The 12,624-nt window shown below is 42.1% G+C and overlaps 2 long non-coding RNA genes across 2 annotated transcripts; both read left to right on the forward strand.

Annotated features, from left to right (window-relative positions):
* The first annotated feature begins 669 nt into the window (after window positions 1-669).
* LOC308105612 lies at window positions 670-5,052 on the forward strand. Its single transcript, XR_013934916.1, has 4 exons — window positions 670-802; window positions 2,433-2,478; window positions 2,716-2,777; window positions 5,023-5,052. It is a non-coding gene; the product is annotated as an uncharacterized lncRNA (long non-coding RNA).
* A 398-nt stretch (window positions 5,053-5,450) lies between these two features.
* Window positions 5,451-8,934, forward strand: LOC308105613. Its single transcript, XR_013934917.1, has 3 exons — window positions 5,451-5,547; window positions 7,788-7,884; window positions 8,738-8,934. It is a non-coding gene; the product is annotated as an uncharacterized lncRNA (long non-coding RNA).
* Window positions 8,935-12,624: the final 3,690 nt, after the last annotated feature.

Here is a 12,624-nt window from a genome sequence, read left to right on the forward strand (position 1 = left end):
GGAATAAGTGCGTACTACATAAGTAAAATTAACAATAAAGTAAAAAAATACTCTGTTACAAGTAAAAGTCCTGTATTCAAAGATGTAAGTAAAAGTACAAAAGTATTGGCATCAAAATGTACCAAAAGTATGTTATTTATTCATAGAGCCGATCTACTAGCTCACAACGCGTAGTGAGCTTGTAGATTGGCTATTTTTGTAACAAAGGCTTAACTGGTTAATATATGTTTTTTTTATCTAGATCTACAAAATAACTTGTAACTAATCGAGTAAAAAGTACAATATTTACCTCTGAGATGTAGTGGAGTAGAAGTATATAGTATTGAAAATAAAATGTAAATACTGAAGTAAAAAAAAATCCCTCAAAATTGTTCTTAAGTAGTTACTGTCCACCACTAGTTAAATGTAATATTAGACATGGATGTTTACAATGATGCACTGTGTTGTTGGTGAGGAGTTCAAACCATGTTTAGGTTGGAGTTTACTAAGTTATTGTGTGCTTTTATTGTCCTGAAATATTGGTTGGTTCGATTCATTTTTAAATAAAGGGTCTCTCTCTCTTTCTCTCTCTCTTTCTCTCTCTCTCTCTCTCTCTCTCTCTCTCTCTCTCTCATATTAACAGATGTGTGGTGGTCAGTAGTTCCAGTCTTCTCCACTAGGTGGTGTTGTCTCGTCTCTACTCTCCTCTGTTCACTCTGTACTGCCTGGAAGAGGAGAGAGGAGAGGCTGCCTATTGGCACACAGTCATGTCACTCAACAAGCAGCCCGACCAATCACTGTTCAGCTTCCTGCAAGTGCACCAGTGAGTGGAGGATGCGCACACACACACACACACACACACACACACACACACACACACACACACACACACACACACACACACACACACACACACACACACACACACACACACACACACACACACTCTCTCACACTACACACTTACTGGGCCTTGAACACAATCCAGACTTGAATTCATTATTGAATTATTGTCTCCGCCAGGCCGAAGGCGTGGCGAGAGAGTATGTTTTGCACCCTGTCCGTCCGTCCTTCTGTCTGTGAACAGCTAATCTTCGGCACCGTTGGCCTGATCGCAGAGAAACTTTGCACACACTCCCTGGATACCAATTCCAAACCTCTACCCCAAATGTTTCACATTTTTCACATGGGCCTGTTATAGCCCCACCAGTTGGCCGATTCTACCTGACCTGGAGGAGACCTGTGCTCCGAGGAGCACTTTTTCTAGTTGATCAATAAATGTTTTGAATGTACTCAAATGTACTGTTTGTGCACACTCATTTTCCAATGAATAGGCTCAGGCAATTGAAGACCTGAATCAATTAGTGAACATGAAATTGTCATTGAAGCTTGATTCTAGAGTTTTAACTGGGGCGGGGTTTCATGTTTATTTTCTTGATTCTAATCTAGACTATTGATGTTCTATTTAGCTGTTGTATTTACAACATGAGATGTTCTAGTTTTGTTGTATTATATATAATATTTAAAACATTTTATTTGGCATAAATAAATACAAAAGAACATTGACCTATTATAAAGGCTATTTTACATGGATATAAATACAGGTTGTGTGTGCATAGAGGGAAGTAGCCCTATAGTTACCGTGGCTTTGGGTGTGTGTTGAGATTGTGACTTGTTCTTTGGTGTGACTCTTCAAAAAAAACACTGATCTATATAACACACTCACACAGACATGGTTTAGTTGAATGCTTGATTCTGATTGGTCAATCAATGAATTCAGCAGTCTGTTATTTTTCAATAGTTACCTCTGCTCTCAGTAAAAGACCTATACAGACAACACACCTGAACATAATTAATTAACCAATCAATCAATCAATCAATCCGCAGGTCTTGTTTTTTGCTGTGTTCAACCAGGCAGCAATGTAAACAAACACACAATGACATTTTAAAGCTAAATAATACATGACATTTGAGGTGAGAAATAGACAATGCATTAATAGAATATTGTTATTATTCATATTTGATCAACACTTCCTACCGGAGTTTTGCACCTGGCATAATCTTTCTTTACTGTAAGCAATTCAGTCATTTTAAAATCAATTTAAATAATTGTGTTTAATGTTGTGTCAATGTATGTATTACTTTATTAAGCCTTGTAATAAGCAGGATAAAGAAAGCTCATTGTATAGAAATAAACTCCTTCAGGGTTAAATATAGACCCGTCTGCTTCATGTCGGGTCTAATCATCCTGTCAGGGTTTATTTCTCAACAATGACCTGCTCATCTTTCATTAAAACATGCTTAACAACGTTCAACCTGGCAACCCCATTTTGTACAGGGTTTTGTCAGGATAGTCTTTTTTAGTTTTTTGCTGTTTTGCATACGTGTTGTGAGCTTGTAGATGGCTACAACATGTCAGTTTTTATTGCTGTTGTGTTTGTTTTGTGTGACAGGAAGTTCTGGCCGGTGTCCATGTCTGTCCTTGGAGAGAAGAAACAGGTGAGATCATTAATATTATAGTATTATAGATCATATTGAGATTATATTACATCCATTCATCCCTTCAGAGTCATCATCTAGATATCACACTCTGTGTGTGTGTGTGTGTGTGTGTGTGTGTGTGTGTGTGTGTGTGTGTGTGTGTGTGTGTGTGTGTGTGTGTGTGTGTGTGTGTGTGTGTGTGTGTGTGTGTGTGTGTGTGTGTGTGTGTGTGTGTGTGTGTGTGTGTGTTCTCAGATTGTGTCCAGCAGTAAAGATGTGTGTTATGTATCAGCTGTGGAGTCATTACAACAGATCAGGTACAGTAGATGTTATTACCAGGGCTTTTTGTGTTATCCTTTTAGCATAACTTTGACTGTTAACAATCTCATTAATTAGTATTCAATCAATCAATCAAAACATTTAAATTAATTTAAAATACAGAATTGCAGATGCTATTACCTTTAAAATGTGGAATGAATGTAGTTGATGTTGTTTTGTTTTTTTGTTTTAAATTATTTTATGCCTTTATTTAGAGAGGGATAGAGAAAGTAGGCTGACAGGAAATGGGGAGAGAGATGGGGGGGTGACACGCAGCAAAGGTTGTCGGGAACGGGAGTCGAACCCGCGTCATGCTGTCAGGCTGGCATTACAGCCTAGGGTGCCTGGACTGTCACGCTAGGGCCCAGGCCTGTTGTTTTGTTTTTTACCCCCTTTTCCCCCCCAATGTAGTTGTTATGCCTCCCCACTAACATTTCTGGTATGTTATGTTATGCTGTTGTATCCTATTGGTTCACCTCCCAGTGAGGAGCCTCACCGGTATTAAGGCGGCCTTCGACACTGTGGACCACGGGTCCCTCTGGAACATCCTGAAGTCCCTCGGCGCCCCAACAAAAATCACCACACTCTTCAAGCAGCTGTACCATGGTGCGGAAAGCTGTGTGCGTGTGAATGGTCGGGACTCCGAGTGGTTCCCCATAAACAGCGGGGTAAGGCAGGGCTGCGTCGCTGCCCCAGAACTCTTTAACTGTGTCATTGACCACCTGATGTCAAGAGTCTGTGAGCGGGTCCCCGGGGTGTCACTCGGAAGCTACACTCTGAAGGACCTCGAATACGCTGATGACACCACTCTGTTCAGTGAGACTGCCGATCAGCTCTCTGAAGCCCTCAGCGTGTTTGACGAGGAGACCAAAAAGCTTGGCCTGAAGATAAGCTGGCACAAGACCGAACTTATGCACGTAGGCGACGGACCTGACCCACCACCCCTTCTGTTTGATGGCACCCCTGTCCACTTTGTCCCAACATTCAAGTTTCTGGGCTCGACAGTGTCCAACACCGGCAACCTCAAAATAGAGGTCGACCGACGCCGTGCCCTTGCAGCGTCCGTCATGCAGTCCCTATGGAGACCGCTGTGGCGACACCGGCACATATCCAGGGAGACAAAGCTCAGAGTCTACAATGCCTCTGTCATTTCTGTCCTCCTGTACGGCTCGGAAACATGGCCGCTGAATAACACTCTGGCGGCCAGGCTCGATGGCTTCGACTCCAGAGCCCTCAGGAGGATCGAAGGCATCACGTGGAGCCAGCATGTCACAAACCAGGCTTTAAGAGAGAAAACCCAACAGCTCCCAGCATCCCGCCTTGCAGCAATGCGACGAGTGCGCTGGTATGGCCACATCATCCGCCTGCCCGTGGAACACCCAACAAGCACCATCCTGGCCTTCAATCCCCAGCAAGCCGGTTGGAAACGTCCCAGAGGCGCCCCCCGCACCCGCTGGCTGGATGTAATAGCCCAGGACCTAAAGGCTTGTGATGTGACTCTGGCACAAGCTCAACACCTTGCCCACGACAGACCCAGATGGAGAAACCTGGTTGCTACAATTGGCTCTACGCGCCTTAGATGACAGCCCCGCTGCCTCATCTATAAGAAGTGCAAGAGGACTAAGTAAGTAAGTAAGTATGTATCATTTTGTTTAAAAAAAAAAATCAAATTTTTTGAGTCATTCTTGGGCAGACTTGAAACAACAGACACTACATAATGTCTGCAGACAACACACCTGAACATAATTAATTAATCAATCACAGTGCTTATTTTTTGCTGTGTTGAACCAGACAGCTAAATAGTACATGAAACAATAGACGCTTGCATTCATTGAAGAACAGAATGTCCACTCCAGGTTTGGTTGGGTTTTTCAACTTAAAGGTGTTTGGTTCATTTGTCTTCCTTGTTTACAAAGATGCATGAATGAAAAGCACACTAAACTTAAGAAAGAAAATAAAAGATGGCAAAATAAATCTCCTGCACGCATGGTCTAAAGAGACCTGCGGGGGGTTGAGCATATACAGCCATTAGTAGACACACACCACACAATACAAAATGGGCTATAAATAAATACAATAATATTTATAAATAAGCTAGTTTCTGAAAAGTCAGCAGAAGAAAATGTAAATCAATATTTACATTTAATGTTAACCCATTTCTTCTCCTACTTCTTATTGCTCTCTCTCTCTCTCTCTCTCTCTCTCTCTCTCTCTCTCTCTCTCTCTCTCTCTCTCTCTCTCCAGCACTACATTCACTCCATCAGACAAGCTGCTTGTGATCCACATAGATATAGAAACCTAGATACCTCATTGGCCTCTGCAGTTCATTGTAACGACTGGTCTCTCAATACAAGGCTCTTCCGGGGGGCAGACCAATCACATCACGTTAACTACTGGCCAATCACAGCGCGTCTAACTGACTAGTTGCTGCGCGGCTGCCTCTTAAGAAAAGACCCACCCCACCTGCCTCTGATTGGCCTACCGAACGCCCCCTTCTGTGACGCACACGGAAGTTTCCAGCTTCCCCCCAGAAATTCTAATTTCCTTGGAAACATAGAGGAAGCTTTTAACTCTATGAGAGGAAGCGGAAGTGCGTCCGAGATGCCGATGCTTCAGAGCCAGATGAGGCGTCTACCTTTATATGTCTATGGTGATCCAGAGGTCATTTGAGGAGTTGACCCAGGAAGTACAAGCTCTGCTGTCACATGACTTCCTGTGGTCCATGGACGACCTCTTCCCGCTTTTCCTCTATGTGGTGCTGAGGGCCAGGTATGAAGATTACACGTCACGATTTTTGTGGCAAAAATAATTGTGATTAACGATATTATCGTCATAATCAAAATATGCTTAAACTCTAGCATTTCCTATCTATCTCCAATGTGACTTAAAATGTTACCCAAAAAAAGGCGGGGGGATTTTAAAATAATACAATTCTGTCCAAAAAAAAAAGGGGCGTTCATCTCTCCCATATAAAATGATACAATACGCAGAGACGTGCAGAGGGATTTGGAGAGGCAGGGGCTGGAATTTCAAAAGGGCACCTATTGCTGGCGCTGGCCGGATGATGTCTTTTTTTTTACATTTCTACCCAGATTTAGAGGAATATCTCATTTTAAATTAACACTATGAATCGAGGGTTATACTGAAAAAAATAACTCCACAAAAATATTCATACAAAAGTTACTGTCACTGATGATCTATATGAGCAATTCAGCATATTACTCTACAACAGTGGGACACAACCTTCTTGCCCTGATCACATTGACAAAAAACAATCTTTGCCAGAACAGCCACAACAACCACCCAGCCTGCCCTAACAATCCAGTATAGCCTTAAATTACTGGTTAACAATGTAAAATTAGCAGTTTCAGTTATTAAGTATTTAAGTAGCCTTAGATAAAGACTCTCGTAGATGTATTTTATCGATTTTTATATCCTTTATCTCTACGAGAGTCTTATCTACCACCCCCCCAGATTACCCTGGAATGTCAGCTCCAAAGCCCGTACTTCTCCAAACATGGACAAATGCTAAATATAAGGTGCTTACCCGCTTGCCCCAAATGTTAACTCGGTGTCCGTTCTGTTTGTGTAATGTATTAGTCCATATTTTTCAATAAAGAAGTGTTTTGTTCCCGTCTGTGGCTGAACGCCATTTCCCCCCCTCGTTTACTTCCTGTTTACATTGAGTGTAATTCCGGATTTCACCGGATGCGCCCCGTCACCACCACCTATTGGGAACCGACAGAATTGGCCACAGACGGGATTAAAACACTTCTTTATTGAAAGATATGGACTAATACATTGCACAAACACGCCTTACACTGAGTTAACATTTGGGGCAAGCGGGTAAGTTCAAGTTCAAGTTCAAGTTCAAGTTTATTATGTCCCAAATTGGGCAACTTATGTTACAGCAGCAGATAGTGAGAAAGTAAAAAAAAACTCCAACACACAGTAAACATACTGTACATACACAAGACACACATAGACATAGACATAATCACAAGATCCAGATAATAATAGCTACTCATAGCTACCTCCTCCTGCTGCTGTTATTGATGGCACGAATGGAAGTAGGCCTATTGTTTTTAGCTACAGGGGTCTTTAACCTTTGGCCGGAAGGCAAGAATTCATATTCAGGATTTAGGGGGTGAGAGCTGTCTGCCATAATAGAAGATGCTTTCTTAAGCACCTGCTGGTCATATATATGACTCAGACAGCTAAATTGTGCCCCCACAATCTTGCTGGCCCCCCTCACAACCCTGTTAAGGGCATTTTTCTGTTTAATGCCAAGGTTTCCATACCAACAAATGGCAGAAAATGAAATAACAGACTCTATGAAAGCTCTAAGCACCTTATATTTAGCATTTGTACATGTTTGGAGAAGTACGGTCATTGGAGCTGACATTCCAGGGCAATCGGGGGTGGTAGGTAGATAAGACTCTCGTAGAGATAAAACATGTTAAAATCGATAAAATACATCTATGAGAGTCTTTATCTAAGGCTATATTAGATAAAGAGCGAGAGAGAGAGGAAATGAACAGTATAATTATTTTCCGTCCACAAATACCTACTGTATCTGTCTCAAATTAAGACGGATCACTGATTGTCTGCACTTCTCTGTGTGCATCTGCTCTCCTCGTTGAATGGACAATGGACATGTGAGTGCGTGCGCCCGGCAGGGTTAGGTTTCGATTGGACATATACTTCGTTGCGCGCTGTATCGTGTACCGAAAATAGCCAATCTACAAGCTCACAACGCGTCGCGCTGGGATGCGTTGTGAGCATGTAGATCGGCTATAATTCATGGTCTGGAGAGGGCACCTTTTTTACCAACGGGTAAAAGGGCAGGGGCTGAAGCCCCCTTTTATGTCTATGTGTGCACGTGCATGACAATACAATGTGCTATGATATGATTCATGTAAATTTGCTTTGATGAGATGCAGTCTAATACAATGTGTTTTAATCTAATGTGTTTTAATACAATGTGTTTTAATCTAATGTGTTTTCAGGATCAGGAACCTGGGAGCTGAGGTGAGTCTGATCGATGACCTGATGGACCCAAGCCTTCAACATGGAGAACTGGGTCACATGTTCACTACACTGAAGGTAACACACACACACACACACACACACACACACACACACACACACACACACACACACACACACACACACACACACACACACACACACACACACACACACACACGTGCACGTGTATATAGTGACACATTGTTTAATGTTATAGACCCCTTAACAGACGACGTCACACTGATAAGAACCAGTGTGCGCGCAAACAGTATGCACGCAATGAAACCCATTCTATCTGGTCTCGCTAGGACGCGCCACACTAGCCAACACACAAGAGGGGGTTGGGGTGTGCTGAAACCAGCGCACCCCAAAACAACAGGTTGAGAATTGATTGCGTGAAACAATCACCTGTGCATCCAGTGTCAATGTTGGTAAACAAATAATTGGTCTATTACACAGGTGTTAAACACATACATTCCAAATGAAAATCACACCTCAAGTACATAAATAATTACAAACCATTTATTTATTCATGATTTATCCATCATCTAATTATTCATTAATCAGAGCCTCACTATGTAACTTTTTTTCAATTAATACAATGTAATGTTGTCCTATCTGTATGGTAGAGTATGTTAATACAATATAACTTGTATAATTGGGGTGGTTGTATTTTGTCTCCCTGCTCTTCTATTGAGACATTTAGATCATGTCAAAGGTCATGTCTCACCTAGACACCTGATCTGACCCAAATTTTGACCTGATGGTCAAGATTCAATTATCTCCTGATTAAGTATGCTGGCTCTATTAGCTCAATGGTAAAAATGTCAGCACTTGCGCAGGAAACCAGGTTAAAATCCGGGGTAGAAGAGGACAGTTACATAGTGCAGCTTTAATGAATGAATGTATCTTTGCATTTCTCCTGTAGGCCTGTTATTATCAAATCCAACAGGAGAAGGCCTAGCTGGGCGGAACCAACAGATGTGATGTCACCTGTCAATCATAAAACCCAGGTGGTGACTGCTGATTCAGAGGTTCTCAAAGTATGGTCTGGGGACCCACAAGGTCCAAATGGACCCTTACGGGTCTTTAACTCTAAGAGTTATGGGGGCCCATGGCCTAATGTCTATATTATAACACTTTAAAATCATTCATTAGTTGTATTTAAATTTCATTTTGACTTTGTTTTCCATTTCAGTTAAAAAAAATGTTTAAAGGAGAAACTTTAGTTGCTTTTATTTATTTTTATTGTAACATCGGTATTTATCAGGGGTGAGATTAAAGAAACATATTGTGTAAAAAAACAGCAACATTGTATTCAAAAATAATAATACAACTGGCACAGCTAAAAGAAAAGATGGAAGATAGATTTAATATCCACTCAAAATACTATTTTTATATGAAATATTGACAAAGACTAAAACTAAGGACATTTTTTTCTACATGATTTTAATTAGTTTCAGTTAGTTGTATAAACAGAATACAGTTTGAGTTACTTTTACAATCTTTCAGGTAACCAGTCTTCGTTATTATATATAACCTTGCCTAAAGCATGCCACACTGGGGGTCCTTGAAGTAAAAAGGTTTGAGAGACCACTGGGTGTAATTCATACTTTGTAGTACTTTACACTGTCCTGTTCATACAGGCTTTGTCTTCCATCTTATAGCTACTGGGCCGTAAACAGCTCCACTGAGGTGCCTTGCTCATGGACACCTCTAGAGGGCAGCATAATGAATGTGTTTCCATGAGACTGTGGGACCATGATGTCTAAAGGTGTGTTCAGACCAGACGCCAACATATGTGTCTGAGTGGCTTTATTGCATATAAAGTCAATGACGAGAAGTAGGGGAGGGCGGGGACAAACGGCGCACCCTTTTCTATTTCCCTCCCTGCACAGAGATGAATTAATTTCATGTAACCATACTTTTTTGTGAACAAGAGACACTTGTCCTCTCCCATTACCCGCAGTCCGTTTTAATTTTAGTGAAACAAGTCGAACGCAATCGGTAAGTAAAGTGACGTTGCACTACTTCCGCACACGGCCGCCAGTCGGGACGAACGGTGCATACATGGGGGGCGGACGGCGCGGTCGGATAAAATGTCCTATAACAAGCACATAAGTTACATTTCTGGCATCTAACGCTCATTGATGCTTCAGTAGAACCCTACGAGCAAATGACCATGCTGATAGTCAAATAAATGTATCATGTTAATGTCGCCTCTGTCGTTTCCTCACCAATTATGTTACACATGAGCCGTTTGTCCCTCCCTGTCCGTAATGCGCCGTTCGTCCCTCCCTGCCCTCCCCAGATGTCTTGCTAGCTAGCACAAAAGCTAATGAATATTTTTCAATGGAACCTTCACTGAGAGTTAGCCCACAGATTAGCCTAACAGACAAAATCCATTTACAATCGGCACCAAATAAACACAGCAGTACAAATGGAAAACATTCAAATAGGGTATTTTTTACTACAATGTGGAAATACACAAAAGTGGCTTCAACTCTGCCAATCTTGATCAGAACTGGGGAAAAAATCGTGGGGGCTCCTCAGTGGCAGGTGAGTCAGTAGGATACGACAGCAGTGACAACACAGACATGTGTGTGGAGAGGAATTAATTAACATAACGACTACATTGAAGGAGGAAATTGGTTAAAAAAAAGGTCTTCTGTAACCAGCAGGAGGGTAAGAAGCGACACCTTCTCTAGACCATTATTGAGAACTGCAGCGTTTTCAGTTCTTCCTTATTAGCCTAACTTCCAGCGGTGAATACTTGCCCCCTGGTTCAGACCAGAGCATGTGAGTGGAGTGGAGCGGGGGGGAAATGCCGCTCCTCGCTCCAGGGGGCTGTTGTCATGCTCATGTCACGCTGTTATTCGCTCATGTTGGGCTGGTGATATAACTTAACTGACACAAAAGGTATTTATAAACATACTTGTGTGGATTACGGACACATTTGAATGAAATCGTGATCAGGGACATGAGCTCTGCACTTCTGTTGCAGTGTTGAGGATTTCTTTGTGTCTGTACTTGTGTACCGGGCATGCTCAAACATGTGGTGCGCGGCCCCGATCGGAGCGGCTTGGAGCGGCTGGCGGTCCCCGCTCCTACATTTTTATAAACCCGCTCCCCGCTACGTTAAAAATCATCCCGCTCCGCTCACATGCTCTGGTTCAGACCAGAAGCCAGTATATTTGTTGAATTGGCGTGATTGCATACATGATGAGCGGTGCGATCCAGGCCACACAACAGGTTTTGTCACTTTGGTATCTTTGCTCCAGCTGGACGAATCCCAACTGAAGTTCCCCTCCATTAACACTGGAGGGGTCTGTGTATACGTGTTATATCTGTTGTATGTGCCTGCAAACAAAACAAGCCCCCAAATCGGTGTTTGAGTCAACAAACTGCGTTCTATTTACCCCCGACGTGACATCTTACAGAGCGGGAGGTCCTGCTCAGTCGTCCGGTCAGTACAGCTGCTGGCCAGGATGGAGAAAAACAACACGCTCTGTGTGTTTTTGACAGCTTGATTGTACACCATCAATATATTATATTCATTAAATAGAACATGTTGTTGCTCAATCTTTCTTAGAATTCGGTACTGTTTCCATAGTCATTGACAGCATGCACAAATAAGTGATTAGCTGAACCCAGCGACCAAAATGGCATTTCCATCTGAACACACCTTAACACAACGTCATTTATTAGTATTTTATTACTTTCACATTGTTACTTAGTCATTCCCTGCTGGTTTTGGAATGTGGCCCAGACATATTTGATGTATTATTAATATTAATATTTTTGCACTGAGCACAAAATCAGGGTTTTGAATATTCCTCTGTTGAACTGACAGCTGTCCTTTGTCAGCGTCTCCGTCAAAACATGGCAGGGCCAGGTTTGGGGTCCCAAGCCACCGGTTGGGAAACGCTGACTCAGGACTCCGACTGCGTACAGATCAGATGTATACCAAACCACTCTGAAAAAAACATATTTAAACATGTTGTTGTTTGATCAATATCATTATAGTGATGTATGTTTTGTATCTGCTGCCCCCCTGTGGCCATTCACACACTCCACATGAAGAGCACCTTAGCTACTGGAAACAACTCTGGGACGAACATTCTGCCAAAAATAGCAGATCTACAAGCTCACAACGTGTTGCTAAGTGGTGCGTTGTGCGCTTGTAGTTCAGCGTATATATTTGGGTTCAGTTAACTGACACATCAGTCGTGTCTCATTTAAAAGAAAGCTTTGTAGTTAGGAAGCATTTATAGGACACAAGGATGCTTAGGACTGTCTCCTTACAGTAGGAGGCATAGGATGCTTCCTAGTTACACATGCACACACGCACACACGCACACACACACACACACACACACACACACACACACACACACACACACACACACACACACACACACACACACACACACACGTGCGTGTGCACACACACACACACACACACACACACACACACACACACACACACACACACACACACACACACACACACACACACACACACACACACACACACACACACACACACACTATGTGGATAATACTTTTGTACTGTTTGATGATTCAAAGGGAAAATGGAGTTTAAAATTAAGACAGAAATTAAAAATATTTATGGAAATAATTATATGAAAATGATGGCGAACTCATATTTTAAAGGGATCTGAAATTGCATACAGAAGATGAAATGTAAAGATATATATATTTTAAATCTATTTTGTTGAAACACTGTCATAGAAAAGCATCATAATCAGGTTATGTCTGGGAGAAGAAGCACACAAATATGATTGATACACA

Source organism: Gymnoscopelus braueri (assembly GCF_963280865.1).
Source record: "Gymnoscopelus braueri genome assembly, chromosome: 18".
Lineage (NCBI taxonomy): Eukaryota > Metazoa > Chordata > Actinopteri > Myctophiformes > Myctophidae > Gymnoscopelus > Gymnoscopelus braueri.